The 22,641-nt window shown below is 45.6% G+C and overlaps 1 long non-coding RNA gene across 1 annotated transcript; it reads left to right on the top strand.

Moving 5' to 3' along the window:
- The first annotated feature begins 594 nt into the window (after positions 1-594).
- LOC131384375 (uncharacterized) lies at positions 595-21,055 on the top strand. The gene is made up of 4 exons (XR_009215171.1): positions 595-677; positions 3,395-3,504; positions 20,539-20,595; positions 20,908-21,055. It is a non-coding gene; the product is annotated as an uncharacterized LOC131384375 (long non-coding RNA).
- The last annotated feature ends 1,586 nt before the right edge of the window (positions 21,056-22,641 follow it).

Below are 22,641 nucleotides of genomic sequence, written 5' to 3'. Positions count from 1 at the left end.
AGCCGTTAACCCTCTAGGCGCTCCTGTCGTTTATTGTTAAGGAATTAATAGGAATGCGGGAATGCAGATGGCCTGGCTGTCAGCTCGGAGAGGAGATTTTTCTGATCTCCACGGACGTTTCCAGCATCTTTCATTAAGCACTCATGTACCAATTTGTCATTTTAACCGAGCAGGAAAGAAACTCCCACTCAACTGCCTACCTCAGGTGCTGGGAGTGCAATCCTCCCAGGAGTCTTTCTGGGTTGCAGGTGCAGGAGAGGAGCCCAGGTGATGGGGGTGGGGTGCAGCGGGAAATGGATTTAAAGCCACTCCAGGAAGGAAATCGGATCCCAAAACCTGGTTGTCCTGGGCACAGGCTTCAGGTGACTGCAGAAGATCCCTCTCTAGCAATCCTGAACTGAGCAGAGATGTGAAAACTTACTTCTTTCCGCTTTCTCGAAGCGCTCCGGGACGCAGGTGGCACGCTCAACGCGGAGAGGCGCCACCTACAGGACAGAGGAAGACCTGCAGCTTGGGCTCGAGATTTCAACAGTCTGTGGTGGGCGCTGATGAGGGCGGCCCCTCACCCTCCTGGAGTAATAGTCCCTGACATTTATCGAATGCTCTTCTCGTGCCAGACACTGTCCTGAGCACTTGACATGTATTAACGATTTTAAACCTCACAACAACCCTATTAGGTAGGTGTTATTTTCATCTTCATTTTATGGAATAGAAAACCGCAGTTCCAGGAGAGAGAGTAATTTGCCCCAAGTCACCCAGTTGGGAAGTGGAGACCCCGACCCTGATAGGCACTAAGGCGGGTGTGGCGGGATGGTTAGAGTCAGGCGCAATTCTACTCATGGTTCGCAGCATTCAACTCTATGGGCCCTCAATTCTGCAGCTTTGGTTTACCATTTTTTGAGACTCGCTTACTCGTCTGGAGAGGACATCGTTGCTAAGGTAATCACAATCTTGTGTAATTTTTAAAGAGATGGAAAAAGACAAACATCGCATATTCTCACTTATTTGTGGGATCTAAGAAGACAATTGAACTCCTGGAGATAGTGGAAGGATGGTTACCAGAGGCTGGCTAGTGGGGGGCCTGAGGGGGAGGTGGGATGTTTAATTGGCACAAAAAAATAGAAAAAACGAATAAGACCTAGTATTTGATAGCACAACAGGCGGACTATAGTCAATAATACTTTAATTGTACATTTTGAAACAACTAAGAGTATAATTGTGTTGTTTGTAACAAAAAGGATAAATGCTTGAGGGGATGGATACCCATTTTCCATGATGTAGTTCTTACACATTGCATGCCTGTACCAAAATATCTCATGTGCCTCATAAGTATATACACCTACTATGTACCTACAAATATTTTTGAAAAACCAAGGTGAAAAAGGGGGCACAGTGGGGCAGGGATGCTAGAGATTGTGTATCTCTCATCAGTTCGTTTTTTCAGTTTATAGATGAGTATGAGAGAGGTAAGGGACCCAACCATGTGCACAATCTCAGTGACAGGGCAAGAACTGGAACCCAGATCTCCTCACTCCCAGCCCAGTGCTTTCCCCCCATGCTACGTTCATTCTTTAATCATCCATTGACAGGACGGATTCTGTATATGGGACGGAAGGTAATCACACACACTGTGGCTTCAGAGGCTCCAGGCCCACCCTCTGACCAAAATATACATTTCCTTTTTTTTTTTTTTTTTTTCCGAGACAGAGTTTTGCTCTGTTGCCCAGGCTGGAGTACTGTGATGCAATCTTGGCTCACTGCAACCTCCACCTCTGGGTTCAAGCAATTCTTCTGCCTCAGCCTGCTGAGTAGCAGGGATTACAGGCACACTCCACCACACCTAGTTAATTTTTGTAGTTTTAATAGAGATGGGGTTTCGCCATGTTGGCCAGGCTGGTCTCAAACTACTGGCCTTTAGTGATCCGCCTGCCTCGACCTCCCAAAGTTCTGGGATTACAGGTGTGAACCACAGTGCCCGGCCCAAAACATACTTAAAAAAAACCCTGGTGGCTGTTGCCTAAAATTCCACCATTAGTGGCTCATTTTATTCACTAAGACTTTGATCCTATCCACCTAGGACCAGTAAGGCTTTTAACTGTTGGCCATTGTTTCATATGTATGTAATTGAGTTCTAAAGCAGCGCTACTCAAAGTGTGGTCCACAGACAGCAGCATCAGTGTCATCTGCCTGCTTGTTAGAAACACGAGTCATGGCTTTCACCCAGAACTACTGAGTCAGAATTGCCGTAGTTCTCAAACTTCTGTGTATGTGCTTAAGTTCTCATCTGAAGAGCTTATGAAAACAGTTTCCTGAGACAACTGTTCCCCACCTCAAACTCAGAGATTCTGATTCAGCAAGTGTGGGGAATGCACCCCAAAATTTGCATTTCTAACAGGTTCTCAGGTGATGCACCTGAGACCTGCTACTGCTGGTCTGGGGACTATATTTTGAGTAAGACCTAAGGAGTTCCTGATAACAGATATTGAGGGGGGAGAAGAGGGAGATTGAGCACGTTGAGGTAGGAGAAGGAAAGGTTATCACCAAGGATGCAAAGGGTACAGAATATGAAGCCCTGGAGTCAAAAACCACTGAGGGTGTGAGTGCATAATCACGTCTTTCCATTTGAATACATTCAAATATTAAGATCCTTAAGTGATTCAATACAATGCATGCATGTTTGTTAGCTGAATTTACTGAGCCTATGGTAAAATCTGCTCTTGCATCACCTTTTGCTGAGCCCTGCCTGTCTCAGTTACAAATGAAAATCTTTCCAGTCCCCTCTGACCATCAGTTAGTTTTCCAATTTCATTCCAGAGTTAACTGCACTGTAGCAGCAGAAAAAACTGGCCCGATGGCAGGAATACTGTTCCCCGATGGTATCAGAGCCATCTGTATTTATGTTTGCTGTGTGACTGTCACTTGTATACAATCACGCTGAGACTCTCATACTAAGACTTGGCCTGGAAATCACCCCCATGACACAGCTGTGGTGGAAAAGGAAAAGGGGCTTCAGTGGCAACCAGATATCAAATACAAATTACATTGCCCTTGTACCAAAACAGGCATCTTTAAGAAATCATGTCTTCTGGTCTTCCTTTGCTATACTTCAGGTAATATAGTACCCAGAGGAACCCAGAGAGATAACAACCTCTTCTATTTGTAAAGACCACTTGTGAAGGAAACTCCATAACCTCCCTGTGGTGGAGTGTATTATTGCTCAGCAAACATTCATTCTCCTCTATTTCCCTCCATGGGGGGAGCAAACTTCCCCACTCCATTGATGATGGGTCTAGCCATGTGACTTGTTTTGGCCAATGGAATGTAAACAGAGGCTTTAACTCTACTTGCTCGGTTAAGCTTGGTCTCTTGTACCTCTACCCTTTGCCACGAGAAGAGCATGCCCTTGTCACTTCGGCCTGAGTCCCAGAATGAGAAGTTACATGGAGCAGACCTGACCAAGATTCACAACCTGGAACAGAATGACTGCAGCCAATCCACAAACCTGTGAGCAAAAAATAAATATTATTAATTTCTGAGATTTTAGGTTAGTTGTTATGCAGCATTATTTTAGTAAAGTTGACTGATACACTCCCTCAGGTACCTGTTCCACTGAACTTTTGCTGCAAAGTTCTTCACTAGGTGTCTAACCCAAATCCGTCATATGTTAATGTAAAGATCTATCTCATTTGTGGTCCAAATGAGGGATCACTAGATTACATCATTGATTATAAATGTCCAAATCTAGCTTGAATTGTTTAATATAGATTTAGATGAATAAAATAGGGGTGCATTCAGGGAATTATTTGCATTTACAAAGTATCATTTATGCTTTTCCTTATTGGAGCTATTAGAAGTTGGGTCCTTAAGAAGTGATCGTCTTCAGGAACCAGAAAAGTAGCAATGGGAGAGATGAGAGTTTGGAAGCCTAATTAAAATATTATAGAACTGAGCCAGGCGTGGTGGCTCACACCTGTAATCCCAGCACTTTGGGAGGCCGAGACAGGCAAATCATGAGGTCAGGAGTTCGAGACCAGCCTGGCCAACATGGTGAAACCCTATCTCTACTAAAAATACAAAAAAATTAGCCGAGTGTGGTGGTGAGCACCTGTAATCCCAGCTACTTGGGAGGCTGAGGCAGGAGAATCTCTTGAACCCAGGAGGCAGAGGTTGCAGTAAGCCAAGATGGCACCATTGCACTACAGCCTGGGTAACAACAAGATTCAGCCTTGAGGAAAAAAAAAAAGTTATAGAACTGCCTTATTTTCTCTTAGCTTTCTTTCCTAGCAGTTTATAAATTATTTATTTCCTAGCAGTTTGCAATTATTTTATTTGCCTATTTTCTTTCTTTTTATTTGTCTGTCTCCCCCATTAGAAAGTATTTCCATAAAGGCAGGAACAATGTTTGTCATGTTCACAACTTTATCCTCCAGTACTCAGCAAACTCTGGCATGTAGCAGTCACTAAAAAAAAAAAAAAAAATTCAGTAGTGACAGGGTTTCACCATGTTGGCCAAGCTGGTCTCAAACTCCTGACTTCAGGTGATCCACCCTCCTCAGCCTCCCAAAGTGCTCGGATTACAGGTGTGAGCCACTGTGCCTGGCCAAAAAAAAATTTGTTAAATAAATTCTTTCTAATAATGTCACTAGACCAGGTAAGGGGGAAATAATGAAAAAGAGATAGGATTTACAGTCTAAACATCTGGCTTCTACACTATGTGATCTTAGATAATTTAGTGGTGTCTTACTCTGTTCCAGCTGCTGTAACAAAATACCATAGACTGGGTGGTTTATAAACAACAGAAATTTATTTCTTACAATTCTGAAGGCTGGGAAGTCCAAGATCAAGGTGCTAGCAGATTTGGTGGCTGGTAAAGGCCTGCTTCTTCATAGGTAGTGCCTTCTTGCTGTGTCTTCACATGGTGGGAAGAGCAAGCTAAATCTCTGGGACCACCTCTTTTATGAGGGCACTAATCCCATTCACGAGGTCTCTACCGTTAGGACCTAATCCCCTCCCAAAGATCCCACCTCCTATACCATCACCTTGGGGGCTAGGATTTTAGTATATGAATTTAGGGTAAACATAAAGATTCACTCCATTGTAAATGGGCACCTAATTGTGAAAAACTTTGAATCATAATAATACTCAGTCAATGGAGAGCCACTGAGTAATTCTGAGCTGTGGAAGGACCGATCAAGACAGCATCTTGATAGGCGGGCATGGTGGTGCATGCCTGTAACCTCAGCTACTCAGGAGACTGAGGCAGAAGAGTAACTTGAACCTGGGAGGTGGAGGTTGCAGGGAGCCGAGATTGCGCCACTGCACTCCAGCCTGGGCCACAGAGCAGGACTCTGTCTCAAAAAAAAAAAAAAAAAAAAAAAAAAGACAGCATCTTGAGATGATGTATGTGATTGCTGTGTTCAGAGATGGTTTAGCAGAGAGAGGGAGCAGTTAGAAGGTAATTTCAAAGTGAAGGAATAAGGGCCTAAAGTGTGGGGTGGCAGTGGGAGTGAAAAGGAATGAGATTGGGATGGATGGAAGATTCAATAGTTCTGTCACTTGATGGGAAAGGGAGGCAGGAGAGAGAGGGTGCCTAAGGAAGCTCCATGATTTTATACCTGTATAGCTGAAATAATAGAAATGCTCTTAATAGATATATGGAAGCTGGAGAAGAGGCCAGCTGTGTTTGGGAGAAATGATAATGTATTTTAGACAATAGAATTTAGACAATGGCTGGTTATCAAGCGAAAATGCCTAGCCCTTAGGTAGAAATTCAGGACTAGGCCCAGCACAGTGGCTCATGCCTATAAGTCCCAGCACTTTGGGCTGCCGAGTCGGGTGGATTGCTTGAGTCCAGGAGTTCAAGACCAACCTGGGAAACATGGCAAAACCCGGTCTTTACTAAAAATACAAAAACTTAGCTGGGCATGGCGGTGCACACCTGTAATCCCAGCTACTCGGGAAGCTGAGGTGAGAGAATCACCTGAGCCCAGGAGGTCAAGGCTGCAGTGAGCTGAAGTCACACCACTGCACTCCAGCCTAGGGGATCAGAGTGAGACCCTGCCTCAGAAAAGGAAAGAATAGAAAGAAAGAAATTCAGGACTACACCTTCAGAGAGAAGTCAGAACAGAAAACCGCTTGTGGTCATTGGACTCATGGAGGTGACAGGTATAGGAAGAGAAAAGCCAGAGGCTGAAGCCAGCCTGGCACACTGCCTAGTTAGCAAGGGCAGGTGGGGGAAGCGTGGCTGGTGAAAGGGATAGAGAAACAAAATCAGCAGAGGGTCTCAGAAGCCAAGAAAAGGGAGAATTTTGTGGGGTTTTTTTCTGTTTGTTTGCTTGCTTTGGTTTTTGTTTGTTTGTCTGCTGGGATTACAGGCATGAGCCACCGCGCCTGGCCAGAAAGGGAGAATTTTGATGTCCAGCCCTGTCTTCTCTCGACCAGCATTGGCTGTCAGACTTCTTAGGGAGCTCTCCTGTAGGAGCAGAGCGTAATATTCTTTAACCAGACTGTGTTGTCTCTAACCACCTGGGTGGCTGAGGGAGTCCCAAGGCTTTGTGAGCCTTTGAAAGAAAAATCCAGGGAAGGGAAAATGGAGAAATATAATCAATAACAACAAGCCTTGTTTTTTCCACTTCATATGCAGGAAGCAGTCCAGGGCTGTAGCTGCTGCTATGCTGGGTGTACTCTGGATATTCAAAAGGTCATCTGGCATAGAGACAGGCTAAATTATGGCTGGAGTGTATGAATCTGAGGAGGTTCTCCATTAACATTTATTAGGAATTGTCATCACTTCAACTCGAATGGGCCCCAGATGTGGAAACCTCGGCTGCCCCAGACTTCTCTTCCAGGCTGCAATCTCTCCTCTGATTTATTGTTATTAAACATGACCAAATTTTGTAGAGGGGAAAATTGAAGAAAGCAACACACACATGGGGAACCGTTGGGTGGAGGCTGCCAAGAGAAACAAACCATTTTGTAATTTCCGGTGGCAGTGGGAACACATGGAGATGAGAGCTATTGTTACGAGACTCCGTAGAGCCTATTTCCTAAATCAAAAAGACACAAGCCTCAACTTCCGGGCAGTCTGTTTGAAGGGCAAATGTCCTAACCCTGAGGATGAGAGAGGGGCAGTTGAAGATAATGAGAAAGGCTAAGCATAGAGAGTTAGTGCTTAGAATTTGGGAAGCCATGGCAGGGATCCTCTTCCTTAAAATATATTACCTTACAGGGTGGATCGCTTCCTAGGAGTCATCACACCCTCACTGGATGTTAGATCATCATATTTATCAATAATATTTACTCTCCCATTGTGTAAATATTGAAGGGATACCAAGAAGTCAAAATTAGAGTCCCACCTTCTGGTAATCTATTTCCTGTCTTTACTCAACATAATTTTATGAAGCACATCCTAGGTATCAGGCACTGCTCAAAGTGTTGAGGGAATATTAGTAAATGAAAGAGACAAAGACTCTCGCAGAGTGCTCTCTGAGCACTCACAAATCTGTAGGGGACAAACTCAGGAAGTAATTAAAAATTAGCTACCAGACAAAAGTGTATAAAAGGAAGGCAGCTTAAAGAAAGACACTGTGTTAAGACTCAGAACACCTGAATTCCAGTCCTGGCTCTACCACCTAAGAGTCTTATGACTTTAGATGAGTTGGTACATTATTTAACTTTTGTGAACCTCGATTGTTTTTTGGGTTGTTTTGTTTTGTTTTGTTTTGTTTTCGAGACAGGGTCTCACTCTGTCACTGAGGCTGGAGTGCAATAGTGAGATCATGGCTCATTGTAGCCTTAACCTCCCAGGCTCAAACGATTCTCCCACCTCAGCCTCCCAAGTAACTGGGACTGCACGTGCATGCCACCATGTTGGGCTAATTTTTATTTTTTTTTTAGAGACCCGGGTCTCACTATGTTACTCAGCCTGGTCTCAAACTCCTAACCTCAAGCGATCCTCCCACCTCAGCCTTGCAAAGTGCTGGGATTACATGCATAAGCCACTGCACCTGGCCAAACATGAGCTCCTTGTTTGCAAAGTAGTAATAAACCTGCCTTAACTGATCTCACGGGTTTGTGTAAAAATTAAATGTGGTAATGTAGTCAAAGAGTTCATTATAAACTAAATTGCTCTATGGCATCAGGTTTGTAAGTGCCAAATAAATGGAATGGTGGGTGTTATGGGATGGTTCATTTGCTTGCCAGGAACCTGGGGACACATCCTCTTCTTTCTTTCAGGAAAAGGGGCAAGCAGGACTATCCCCAGGCCACCAGACACATGCCCCTTGGGGAGTCGTTTACTAGTAGGGTCTGAATATCTGGTGCTGACTTCACTAACAAGCCGTTACTGGGAAGCCCTCGCTTACTGTGGCTCCTGTTCTTAGAACTGTGCATGGAAATTATCCCATGTGGGAACTATGGTAAGTGAACATAGATAATGAGGGAAGTCTCAGAAGGGCTACATCTAATTATTGTTCTTGCATTGTCCTCCTTTCAGAAAATTGTCTACATTCCTGGCTGGACATGGTGGCTTATGCCTGTAATCCAGCACTTTGAGAGGCTGAGGTGGGCGAGTCACTTGAGTCAGGAGTTCGAGACTAGCCTGGCCAACGTGGTGAAACCCTGCCTCTACTAAAAATACAAAAAATTAGCTGAGCATGGTGGTGCGTGCCTGTAATCCCAGCTACTTGGGAGGCTGGGTCAGGAGAATCGCTTGAACTGGGAGGTGGAGGTTGCAGTGAGCCAAGATCACGCCACTGCACTCCAGCCTGAGAAACGGAGCAAGACTCCATCTCAAAAAGAAGAAGGAGAAGGAGAAGATTATCTACATTCCTGAGGAGGAGAAGTTGTACTTAAGCTATCTTGATCCAACTTCCAACTTTACAATCATTGCCCCTCACCACGCATGTATCATGCATATATACCTGCTAGCACGAATACTTGCATCACATCTAGAATTAATGGGAATAGTCCTAGGGCCAATCTTTCTTATATCAAGCAAGCTGAACACGGGTCCAAGGGATAAGCCCACAGCTGCTTCCTCCTGCTTTAGAACAGAGCTAAATAACCCTGTTCCTAAGTCTTGTGAGTCATTGCATCCTTGCTTTATAAGGAATGAAGACTTAACCTGCTTCCTGGCACTCATCACTAGCTGAGTGAAGATTCCCATTAATTCAGAAATGGGAGGCTCTCAAGCTTGCATATGTCCAGGAATGGACGTACCACCCACAGTTTTACTCCTGGTGGCCAATCGGTCCTGCACACAAACACAGGCACATCTTTTATTTAATGCTCAAGATTTGTGAACAACTCCCAGAGCTGTGCCTTCCAAAGGGCTTGCATTAAGTGCTGGTGAAGGAGCAGGGACCTCTATCACCGCCAGAGCCAATCAATAATGACACCCTGGCAGCTCTAAAAGGTGCACGAATGGAAAGGCCATTGAGCTACTCCATGCAGTGAAAAGTTCTAATGGGGAGTGGGGGCACTTCTCTCCCCAATCCCATCCCATGGCTTGCCTGAAAATTTTTTTCTTTTGGGAGATCACTGGCTTTCTCCAGCAACCTTGACTATAAGGATGAGGATGAAGAGAAAAAATAAGAACTGCCGAGTGTGGTGGCTCACGCCTGTAATCCCAGCACTTTGGGAGGCTGAGGTGGGTGGATCACGAGATCAGGAGTTCAAGACCAGCCTGGCCAAGATGGTGAAACCCTGTCTCTACTAAAAATACAAAAGAAAAAAAAAATAGCCAGGCATGGTGGCGAGTGCCTGTAATCCCAGCTACTTGGGAGGCTAAGGCAGAGAATTGCTTGAACCAGGGAGGCAAAGGTCACAGTGAGCTGAGATCATGCCACTGCACTCCAGCCTTGGCAACAGAGAGAGACTCTGTCTCAAGAAAAAAAAAAAAAAAGAAGAAGTACACAGGGGAGGTTGTGGGGAATTTGGAATATTCCCTAAGGATTTCCTCCATTGAAGAGGTCTGCTTTAAAGTACTGGGGGTCCACAAACTCACCCCATTTCCAGCTTGGCCTTGGGAGAAGAGGAGAATAGAGAACAGAATTCTGGATTGTTACTAGGTAGCTGGGCTGCATCAGGAAGACATTGTGGTAGAAGGAGAGGAAAGAGAGGTAGGAAGTGGGAAGGGAAGCACTAAGGGGTTGTTTTTGGCCCTGATCCCCTTAGCTAGACAAGCTCAATGAGGCTTGGGATGGAGGTCAGGGGTAGCCTAAGATCCTGTTACTGAAAGGGTAGTCTCCAGCCAGCAGCATCAGCATCACCTGGCTCTTAGGCTTCACCCCAGACCTACTGAATCAGAAATTGTGTTTTAATCCCTAGGTGATAAGTATGTCCAATAAAATTTCAGAAGCATTAGCCTAGATGCTTCAATGGGAATAACTTCTTGCAGTGAGCTGTTGAGGAACTGTGCTGGATAATCTCTCTGCCCTTCCAAATCCACTCACCATCCTTATTCCCCTGCTCTTGGGACTAAGAAGTGAATTGATGAATTCACTTCCTTTATTCATTGCTTCAACAGGCTCCCTTGTCATCTGGCTTCTGGTTGGGCTCAGTCAATGGTCAGTGCTCAAGAAGCAGTGACTTAAGTGACATCAATAATGACTTTACCAGCCGGGTGGGGTGGCTCATGCCTATAATCCCAGCACTTTGGGTGGCCAAGACGGGTGGATCACCTGAGGTCAGGAGTTTGAGACCAGCCTGGCTAACATGGTGAAACCCTGTCTCTACTGAAAATACAAAAATTAGCCAGGTGTGGTGGCATGTGCCTGTAGTCCCAGCTACTCGGGAGGCTGAGGCAGGAAAATCGCTTGAATCTGGGAGGCGGAGGTTGCAGTGAGCCGAGATCGTGCCACTGCACTCCAGCCTGGGCAACAGAGAGAAACTCCGTCTCAAAAAAGAAAAAAAAAATAGTGACTTTACCTGAAATTTTTATAGGGAAACAGGAGAATGCATTTATAATTTATTATGCAGCAAGCCACTGGAAAAGGCTGAGGGTAGGATCAAGATATTTATTCCCCCAGCTGGGCCTCAGATTGACAGTGGCTATGTTCCTCAACTAAAGGCCACAGCTCCTGTGGGCCAACCCTCTCCTACAACTCTCTCCAGACTGTGAGGTCTGCTCCTTCCCAATCCTTCACGCCTCAAGTGGTCATTATTCCCTATTCTGGCTAACCGCACCATTTCTTATGGGTTTCTCTGAACCCTGCCCGTATCTTTGTAAATATGCCCTCATTAAACTTTTCTCAGACAAACCCCGTTTGAGGGTGCCATCTGTTTTCCAACTGGACTAGAAAGGACACACTAAACTGTTCTCTCTAAACAGGAGAGAAGGTTAGTTCTCTTTGGCTTCTTAGGACAGGATGGATTAAGTAGACCTTTTGGCATGGGGAGATGTGTATTATATTAATAAACAGCTTTCTTTCACAGTTGTTTGTTTAAAATCTCTGAAAGTACTTTACATCTATGACCTCTTTCATCTATCAAGTATCTGACTGACCAAGGAAAGAAGCAATAAAGATTTTTGTGTTTTTTTGTGACAGAGTCTCGCTCTGTCACCTAGGCTGGAGTGCAGTGGCACAATCTTGGCTCACTGCAACCTCTGCCTCCTGGGTTCAGGCAATTCTCCTGCCTTAGCCTCCCAAGTAGCTGGGACTACAGGCGCACGCTACCATGCCCGGCTAATTTTTGTATAGAGATGGGGTGTCGCCATGTTGGCCAGGCTGGTCTCGAATCCCTGGCCTCAAGCGATCCACCTGCGTCAGCCTCCCAAAATGCTGGGATTACGGGAGTGAGCCACTGTGCCCAGCCAAGATACTTCTTAAATATAGAAAAACTGGGGGCCCATGGAGGTTAAGTGACCTTTTTAACCTCAAAAACTGAGGCCCAGAAGGGCAACACACTACAGTATCCAGAGCCCTCCTCCAACAGCTGTCTCTTGTGTGACCTTGAGCAAGTTGTCCATATTTTCTGAGCCTGTATCTTCGTCTGTGAAAAATTATAGGGGAAATAAATGAAAGAATATGTGTAAATCACCAGATTTTTGATTGATGTTCTAAAAATTTAATAGATACACTCAAAGATTTTGTAGGAGAGAAAGAGAAAGAGCTTATATTACGCAGCACAGACAACTTGAAGGGGCACAATGGGCATCATTGTTCTTAAACACCCATTGGTCAATCCAACGGTACGGAATTTCACTTCTCCCTTCTCCACGCCTGGCCTCTCTCCATCTCATTGGTGCCTTGCTCCTCCTCCTCTTTTTTCTCTTCTCTTTCTCATGCAGAGCAATATTCTCCCTTCTCTGAAGTTGTGAGCACATCTGCCATGTGTTAAGCATATCAAGGCATTCTTCTAAGCAGAATTCCCTTCCTAAGAGAAATTCTGTTAGTAAAATCGTTACTTCATTATACATACAGAATCATTTGCAAAGGGTATTCCCATTCACTATTTCCTTTGAATCTCAGAGCCACCCTGTGGCAAGAATTACAATTATAACCACTTTACATTGGGAGATACTGAGGCTCAGGGAATTGCTCAGGGTCATAACTTAAAAGCGGCTGAGGGGCTGAGCGTGGTGACTCATGCCTGTAATTCCAGCACTTTGAGAGGCCGAGGCAGGAGGATCTCTTGAGCCCAGGAGTTCAAGACCAGTCCGGGGAACATAGTGAGATCTTGTCTCAAAAAAATATTTTTAAAGTTAGCTGGGAGTGCTGCTCCCAGCTACTTGGGAGGCTAAGGTGGGAGGATCACTTGAGCCTGGGAGGTTGAGGCTGTGGTGAGCCATGGTGACACCACTGCACTCCAGCCTGGGTGACAAAGCAAGAGAGACCCTGTCTCAAAAAAAAAAAAAAAAAAAAAAAGGCTGAGGCAGGACTTGAACCTGGCAAGGTACCTCACACCATGCTGGTCGGGCTTCCTCCCTCTTCAGAGGTGGCATGTTCTAGTTGGCCTCCTGAAGGAAACTACTAATTTTGTTTTCTCTGCCATTCAGCGAGCATCTAGATTGAGAGCCCCACATAGGTCACTTCCTGAGCAAGATGTCAGGAGCTGGATTAGGGTTGTAATTCCTTTCCTAGCTTGTACAGCCTCGAGCAAGGAGAAGATTTGAGAGGCAGAAAGGTAGCATGTTGGGAAAAAATGCTATGTTCCAGGCATCATATGCTAGAACTTTACATTGATTACTTCATCTAATCTTCACTAGAATTCTGTGTGAAATAGTATCAATATTTTAATTTTAAGTAAAATTAAATTGTGGAAACTGAGGCTCAAAGAGCTGATGAAATTTGTTCGTGATCATATGGATAGGAAATGATGGAGACGGGATTTGAATCTTTGTCTCTGGGACTCTAAATTCTATCTGCAATTCCTCATATCATGTTGTCCCTCTGGGCCTTGGGGTCTTTTTTAAATGTAAATCCAGGCACCTAACTTCTCTGAATCCCACCTCACATGTCTGTCAACTGCTGGATTATGTTCCTAATCTGGCAGGGGTCGCAAGGCTGGGAAACCTTCGTGCCATTATCAATCTTCTCCCCAGTTCAGAGGTCAGAGGCTGTCTTTACTCCAGCCCCCTCCTCCACCTCTGGGATGGGGCAACATTTCACCTGGGGATTAGCAGCCACACCTCTCTACTTCTGCAGAGGAGAGAGGATGACTATGAAGGATGGTGTGTCTCCCCACCCACATCTCATACCTAGCCTGGGGCGGACTGTTCATTAGGGGCAGGCAGGGAGGAGGTGAACCAAGATAGCACAGAGATCCATCAAGGTGCCAAGCTGACAGGTGCACACACCTGTTTCTAGCCAGAGGAGCTAGAGGCCAGTGGGAACCTGCCTCATGGGAGAGGACTTTGTCTGGAAAGAGAAGGGAGGATGAAAAAACAACAGCAACTGAGATTGGATCACTCTAATTACACGGCTCTAAATCACCGAGAAGAACCTTGGCTCAAACATCCAAGTGGTGGAGAATGGATTTTTACCTTGACTCCTGCTAATTTTCATTGATTTATGTGGCTTGAAGGCATTTATTTTCTGCTCAGAGGCAGCCCAGCTCCTGCTAAGGAGGTGCAGGACTCCCCTAAATGCTGTCACCATGGAGAGGCGAGCAGCAGAGGTGGCTCTCAGGGCAACAGCTGCATTTCCTGCTCGGTTTCAGTTGCTACCTAAGAGCTGGGAGGGTCCAGTGGGAGCTGCTGGCCCTGCTGCGACAGCCTCCCCACTCCTGTCCCTGGAGACTGCCTGCTTCTGGTCACAGCTACTTGAGTTTAACACTCCTGGCAGCTTAGCACTCTGGTTTTTATGTGTGAAGCCGTAATATTTGGTGAGCTGTGAGATGAGGTGGGAACATTTGCAACTGGCATTCCCTTCCGGCCCTGCCCTGTGATTCAGGTCAGTGGTGTGACAAAGTGAGGCCACCCCCCTCCCCTCTCTGGCTTCCCACCTGTGGCTATTTGGCATGATGTCCTTCCTTCGTTTTCTCCTCTTCCCCCATCCCATGCCTGCTAGACTCCCGTAGCTCTTGGCTTTCGAAAGGGGGTATTCAGTCCTCACATTCCAAACCATCTGCTCAATTAAACATTTTAAAGAGCAATTCTGAGTCTGCCCAGGACCACATTCCAAAAGGTGGGTGTCAGGAGATAGGCTTTCTAAATGTCAGATGCTCTGTAAAAATCTTAACTGATGAGGAAGTGGGCCAGCTAGAAAGCATCACGTTCTCTTGGAGATTAGAAATATAAGACGCAGTGTCCATACTTTCAAAATTCCTCTTCCTGAGGCGCATGATGAGTCATTTGAGCATCTCTAGTCCTTTTCTCCAGGTCTGTATTCCCTGAGCCCTTCCTGCCCCATTTCCTGAGCCAAGGTTGAAGTTCAGATTCCTGTGGGTCCTCCCAGGCATCCTCCTTCTTATCTGCAGTTGTCTTAATTTCTGTCCCATCTTCCCACCCATTCCACTTGCAGCTGCCTTCCAGGAATAGACTAAGATTTGTCATAATATGATGGTACAAGGAGGAAGAAAAGTAAACATTTTTATGGGATAGTTTTTAGTGTATGTTAATAGAGGCCAGGCGCAGTGGCTCACACCTGTAATCCCAGCACTTTGGGAGGGCGAGGCAGGCAGATCACTTGAGGTCAGGAGTTTGAGACCAGCCTGGCCAACATGGTGATGCCCTGTCTCTACTAAAAATACAAAAATTAGCTGGGCATGGTGGTGGGCATCTGTAATCCCAGCTACTGGGGAGACTGAGGCAGGAGAATCACTTGAACCCAGGAGGCGGAGGTTGCAGTGAGCCGAGATCATGCCATTGCACTCCAGCCTGGGCAACAGAGTGAGACTCAGTCTCAATAATAATAATAATTATTATTATTATAGAGCTTTGTAATAATAAAGTTATTACTGATTCTGAGCTAGCTGCAGGCCCAGCCTTCAAGAAAACAGGAGCAGAGAGATCTCCTAAAATGTCTTTAAAACTGGGGAGTCTTCAACCTAGACCACATAGCGAGACCCTATATTAGTCCGTTTTCACGCTGCTGATAAAGGTATACCCGTGACTGGGAAGAAAAAGAGGTTTAATTGGACTTAAGAGTTCCACATGGCTGGAGAGGCCTCAGAATCATGGCAAGAGGCAAAAGGTTCTTCTTACATGGCAGAGGCAAAGGAAAATGAGGAAGAAGCAAAAGCGGAAACCCCTGATAAACCCATCAGATATCATGAGACTTATTCACTATCACGAGAATAGCACGGGAAAGACCAGTCCCCATGATTCAATTACCTCCCTCTGGGTCCCTCCCACAACATGTGGGAATTCTGGGAGATACAACTCAAGTTGAGATTTCAGTGGGGACACAGCCAAACCATATCATTCTGCCCCTGGCCCCTCCAAATCTCATGTCCTCACATTTCGAAACCAATCATGCCTTCTCAACAGTCCCCCAAAATCTTACCATTTCAGCATTAACCCTAAAGTCCACAGTCCAAAGTCTCATCAGAGACAAGGCAAGTCCCTTCTACCTATAAGCCTATAAAATCAAGAGCAAGCTAGTTACTTCCTAAATACAAAGGGGGTACAGGTATTTGGTAAATACAGTGGTTCCAAATGGGAGAAATTGGCCAAAACAAAGGGTTACAGGGCCCATGCAAGTCCAAAATCCAGTGGGGCAGTCAAACTTTAAAGCTCCAAAATGATCTCCTTTGACTCCAGGTCTCACATCCAGGTTATGCTGTTGCAAACAGTGGGTTCCCATGGTCTTGGGCAGCTCCGCCCCTGTGGCTTTGCAGGGTACAGCCTCCTTGCCCACTGCTTTCATGGGCTGGTGTTGAGTATCTGCAGGTTTTCCAGGTGCACAGTTCAAGCCGTTGGTGGATCTACCATTCTGGGGTCTGGAGGATGGTGGGCCTCTTCTCACAGCTCCACTAGGCAGCACCTCACTAGGGACTCTGTGTGGGGGCTCCGACCCCACATTTTCCTTCTGCACTGCCCTAGCAGAGTTTCTCCATGAGGGCCCCACCCATGCAGCAAACTTTTTCCCGGGCATCCAGGCATTTCCACACATCTTCTGAAATCTAGGCAGAGGTTAACCTCAGTTCTTGACTTCTGTGCACCCACAGGCTCAAAATCACATGGAAGCTGCCAAGGTTTGGGGCTTCCATCCTCTGAAGCCACAGACTGAGCTGTACATTGGCCCCTTTCAGCCATGGCTGGAACAGTTGGGACACAGGGCACCAAGTCACTAGGCTGCACATAGCATGGGGACACGGGCCTGGCCCATGAAACCACTTTTTCCTCCTGGGCCTCCAGGCCTGTGATGGGAAGGGCTGCCATGAAGGTCTCTGACATGGCCTGGAGACATTTTCCCCATGGTCTTGGGGATTAACATTAGGCTCCTTGCTACTTATGCAAATTTCTGCAGCTGGTTTCAATTTCTCCCCAGAAAATGGGTTTTTCTTTTCTATCACATTATCAGGCTGCAAATTTTCCAAACTTTTATGCTCTGCTTCCCTTATGAAATTGAATGCCTGGCAGGGCGCAGTGGCTTACACCTGTAATCCCAGCACTTGAGGAGACTAGGAGGGTGGGTCACTTGAGGTCAGGAGTTCGAGACTAGCCTGGCCAACATGGTAAAACCCCATCTCTACTAAAAATATAAAAATTAGCTCAGTGTGATGGCGGGTGCCTGTGATCCCAGCTATTCAGGAGGATGAGGCAGGAGAATGGTTTGAATTCGGGAGGTGGAGGTTGCAGTGAGTGGAGATCAGGTTACTGCACTCCAGCCTGGGCAACAGGGTGAGACTCCATCTCAAAACAAACAAACGAACAAAAAACATAACAACAACAACAACAAAACTGAATGCCTTTAACAGTACCCAAGTCACCTCTTGAATACTTTGCTGCTTAGAGATTTCTTCTGCCAGATACCCTAAATCATCTCTCTCAAGTTCAAAATTCCACAAATCTCTAGGGCAGGGGCAAAATGCCACCAGTGTCTTTGCTAAAACATAACAAGAGTCACTTTTGCTCCAGTTCCCAACAAGTTCTTCATCTCCATCTGAGACCACCTCAGCCTGGAACTTATTGTTCATATCTCTATCAGCATTTTGGGCAAAGCCATTCAACAAGTCTCTAGGAAGTTCCAATCTTTCCCACATTTTCCTGTCTTCTTCTGAGCCCTCCAAACTGTTCCAACCTCTGCCTGTTACCTAGTTCTGAAGTCGCTTCCACATTTTCAGGTATCTTTTCAGCAACGCCCCACTCCACTGGTACCAATTTACTGTATTAGTCCACTTTCACACTGCTGATAAAGACATACCCAAGACTGGGAAGAACAAGAGGTTTAATTGGACTTACAGTTCTACATGGCTGGAGAGGCCTCAGAATCATGGCGAGAGGCAAAAGGCTCCTCTTATATGGCAGAGGCAAGAGAAAATGAAGAATAAGCAAAAGCAGAAACCCTTGATAAACCCATCAGATCTCGTGAGACTTATTCACTGTCATGAGAATAGCATGGGAAAGACCGGCCCCCATGATTCAATTACCCCCCACCCCAGGTCCCTCCCATAACATGTGGGAATTCTGGGAGATACAATTCAAGTTGAGATTTCAGTGGGGACACAGCCAAACCATATCAGACCGCATCTCTACAAAAGGTAGAAAAAAATTAGCTGGGAGTGGTGGTGCGCACCTGTAGTCCCAGTTACTTGGGAGGTTGAGATGGGAGGATCACTTGGCCCTGGGAAGCGAGGCCTCAGTGAGTTGTAATTGCACCACTGTTCTCCAGCCTGAGTGATAGAGAGACTCTGTCTCAAAAAAAAAAAAAATTAAATGGAGAACGTCTTACACATTTGGTATGGATTGGCACTATGACTTAGAGATAGTAGAATTAGTCAGAAAACTTCTGGACTCTTGCAAATAGTTAGAATGAAAGATTAAGCTTATCTGATAAAGATGTCCCAAAATTCAATGGTTGAAGACAGAAGTTCATTTTTTAGCAAGCGGCTCTCCTTCATGCAGTCATGCAGGGGCCCAGGTTCCTTCTATCTTGCTTTTCCACCATTCCCTAGCCTGTAGCCCTTTTTTTTTTTTTTTCTGGGACAGGTTTTCACTCTGTCACCCAGGCTGGAGTGCAGTGCATGATCATAGCTCATTGCAGCCTTGAACTCCGGGGCTCAAGTGATCCTCCTGCCTGAGCCTCCCAAGTAGCTGGGACTACAAGGGCACACCACCTTGCCCAGCTAATTTTTGTATTTTTGTATAGACAGGTTCTTATTAGGTTACCCAGACTGGTCTCAAACTCCTGGCCACCAGTGATCCTCCTGCCTCAGCCTCCTAAAGCTCTGGGATTACAGATATGAGCCCACTGTGCCCAGCGGCCCCTGCTCCACCTTTTTAAAAAAAAAAATAAATAAATAGTGGCAAGCTCTTGCTATGCTGCCAAGGCTAATCTCAAACTCTTGGGCTCAAGTGATCTTCCCACCTTGGCCTCCCAAAATGCTGGGATTACAGGACAACACCCAGTCAGGTGTAGCCTTTGTCTGCATGATCCAAGCTAGACTGTGGGTACACTCATGTTCTAGGTCTCAAGAAGAATAAAAAGTATGGATGAGGCACCTTTCTTTTTTCTTTTTCTTTTCTTTTTCTTTTTTTTTTTTTTTTTTTTTGAGACAGAATCTCACTCTGTCACCCAGGCTGGAGTGCAGTGCCGTGATCTCGGCTCACTGCAACCTCCACTTCCTGGGTTCAAGCGATTCTCCTGCCTCAGCCTCCTGAGTAGCTGGGACTACAGGCGCCCACCACCACGCCCGGCTAATTTTTTGTATGTTTAATAGAGACGGGGTTTCACCGTGTTAGCCAGGATGGTCTTGATCTCCTGATCTCATGATCCGCCAGCCTCGGCCTCAAAGTGCTGAGATTACGGCCGTGAGCCAACGTGCCCAGCCGAGGCACCTTTCTTAAGGTCTCAGCCCATAGGTGGCCCACATCACTTCTGCCTACATTCCATGATCGGGAGCTTAGTCACATGATCAGCCCTAACTGTAAGGCTGGGAAATATATATATGTATGTGTATACATATATGTGTATATATATGTGTGTGTGTGTGTGTGTGTGCGTGTGTGTGTGTATGCAGCCATATGCCAAGTAGTTCAATTATTATAGAAGAAGGAAAGAATAGGTTTTGGATAGTGTCATTACATCAACCTAGATGTGACCCAGATACCACCAAGTAGAGGCTCTTCATTTATTATAAGCAATTAGGTCAGATTTTTTGTTAAAGTGGAAACAGGGAAATTATGATCCATAGAGGACATAAGGATATAGGAGCCCTTCAAGTAATGGAACATGTCCCAGGGGCTTGAAAACAGCCTGTTTTGTTTGTCCTTCCAGACAAGGGAGTTCAGGGGCATTCAGCAGCAGACAAGGGTGATGCATACCCAGAACATTGCTTATGAAATGATTTATATTTTAAATAATACTTTATAGTTTACAAGGATCATTTGTACATATTATTTGATTGGATGTTGAAAACATTCCTTATTAGGGACAGCTAGACTTGGAGAGGTGAAAGGTCTTGCACAAAATCACACAATTCATACATAGCAAAGGTGGGATCTGAACCCAAGTCTTCCTAGTTTCAGTCCAGTGCTTTTTACAAAACAAAAATGCTACATATTGATTTTTTTTTTGTCCTGGGAGGGTGACTAGTTGGACATCTCAAACGGAGTAAGGACTTTATTTTTTCACTGGACTTTATTTTTTCAGTTTCCATGTGATTTGAATGTCATTGTGAAGACGTCAAGAGTCATGTCCAGAAAGATAATACTGCTTATTACTTGGTGACCACCTACTGTGAGCCAGACCCTGAGCTGGACACTTTATCTATATCTTATTTATTCCTCCTACCAGCAAGGTAGGCATTATTATACCTATCTTGCAGAGGAGGAAGCTGAAGAGGTTAGGTAACTTTTCCCAAACAGAGAGCTAGTAAGTGGTTAAGCCAGGTCATGAATCCAAGTTAATCTGCTATCTTCCCTCTCAGTGCTGCCTTGAAGGACGAGGGGTATCTGCTGCTCAGGCCTCAGGAATGGACGCATAGGTAATGCTTGGTAATCTCAAGCCTGAAGTAAGAACAATTTATTTAAATTTGTCCCAAATTCCTGACTTCTCATTGGATGTCCTAGAAATTGAACCCGAAGTGAGGTCTTCGCTAGCCACGACCCTCAAAAATCCTTGTCCATTAGGCTCAGTCATTTGCGATGTCAGAACTGGAAACAAACTTAAACTTCCTCTGGTCCAACATGGCCCTTTTACAGATGATAAAGCTGAGACCCAGAAGGGGGAAAAATCACTTGCCAACAGTATCAGGGCTATTTCCTGGCAAAACTAACATATTCCTTTGATTCTCCAGGCTTCAGGCCCACGAGGACCTCCTGGACTAAGAGCCAGTCTCACTGCCACCTGTCAGAGCCTTCTTCAAGTGCGTAAACAGAGGGGCAGGACTCACCTTCTTCATGCTGCCAGGGCTAGAGCTATCCTTTCTCCCCACTCCATTCCCACCTCGCTGGGCGAGCCTGCAGTTTTTCCAAGGCAGGGCCAGCCTGTCCTGTGCTGGAAGATGTATTAATCAATTTGATGAGGATGTTAAAGCTTTCTCTTTGCAACTAATTATGTCCTGATTTATAGGCCTGGCCTTGGTTTGATAGAGCTCTCCTCATGACAGGGATGAATGTGGTACTGGCATGGACCCCTTCATCTCTTCCATTTCTCTCTCTTCCTCCCTCCTCCCTCCCTTCCACGGCTCATGCCTCCTGCCTCTGCTCTTGGTTCCCACAGGAACACCCTAATGACATGTTGACAAGCTAGTGAAGCATGGCTCCCTCTCTGTTGCATCTGCCTCTGGCACCACCATTCCTCCTGTGTTCTCTGACATGGGCAGATGGGTGCTGTGCTAGAGGAAGCTCTGTACACCCTTTCCTTCTGGAAACAAGAAACAATAAAAATATTTTGGGTTGGCGCAGCATCTTCCTTCCCAACCGTTTCAAGAGCTTGTTGAAATAAACGTCATCCCTGATAGAACTTCCAGGTAAGATTTCAGGTAAAGTTTATTCTGGTTATTTTACAAATGAGAGTACTGAGACAGAGAGATGAACTTGTCTGTGATTTTACACACAGTAGGACAATGAAGATGAGAATAAATTGGTGTCATGGTGTCCAGCTCCAAGATCCTCCCATTGCTGGGGTCTTTGGGTCACCTTACTGTTGCTAGGAACCCTTTCCTCATACCTGCACAACTTGACAGAAGGAGAGCCCTCACATATGCACTGCTTTTTTGTTTTGTTTTGTTTTTTGGAGACAGGGTCACACTCAGTCACCCAGGCTGGAGTGCAGTGGCGTGATCTTGACTCACTGCAGCCTCCACCTCCTGGGTTCAAGCAATTCTCTGCCTCAGTCTCCCGAGTAGCTGGGATTACAGGCACCCACCACCATGCCCAGCTAATTTTTTTTTTTTTTGTATTTTTAGTGGAAATGGGGTTTCTCCATGTTGACCAGGCTGGTCTCAAACTCCTGACCTCAAGTGATCCGCCTGCCTCAGTCTCCCAAAGCGCTGGGATTACAGGCATGAACCACCCTGCCCGGCTGCACTGGTTTCTTAACAGTAAGCATAAGGACCTTTGTGGCCACCGTATGCAAATAGGGATATGAAATAAGATGTAAATCATCACTCTGCACAAAGAGTGTGTATGCACATGCATGCGAGCACACACAGGCCAGTTTCCGGAAGTCTGTATGTCACACAGAGTATAGATAAGGAACAACCCCAAATTATCACCTTCCTTAGTCCCGAAGGCCATTATGAAGTCACCTTCCCCAGACTCAACAAGGTTCAATGGGCAGCTCCCCTGTGTTGGTATGTTTCCTAGCAGTGTGCTATGACAGCCCTTCCCAGTAGGGCTAATGGAAAGAAATAGTGGCTTGGCAGCCCTACAATTGTTTGTACTCAGACTTGAAATTCACTGTGTAATATTTTTGAAATACATTTGTCTCTGCAAGGTGCTAACCTAAACCTAACCAAAGTGCAAGCTCTAGACCTAGCCTGAACCTCAACCTGAACCTGAGCCTTAGCCTTACTCCTAACCCTAAA

The sequence above is a fragment of the Hylobates moloch genome, unplaced genomic scaffold, assembly GCF_009828535.3.
Source record: "Hylobates moloch isolate HMO894 unplaced genomic scaffold, HMol_V3 SCAFFOLD_10, whole genome shotgun sequence".
Taxonomy (NCBI): Eukaryota; Metazoa; Chordata; class Mammalia; order Primates; family Hylobatidae; genus Hylobates; species Hylobates moloch.
This window is presented reverse-complemented; position numbering and strand designations above follow the sequence as displayed.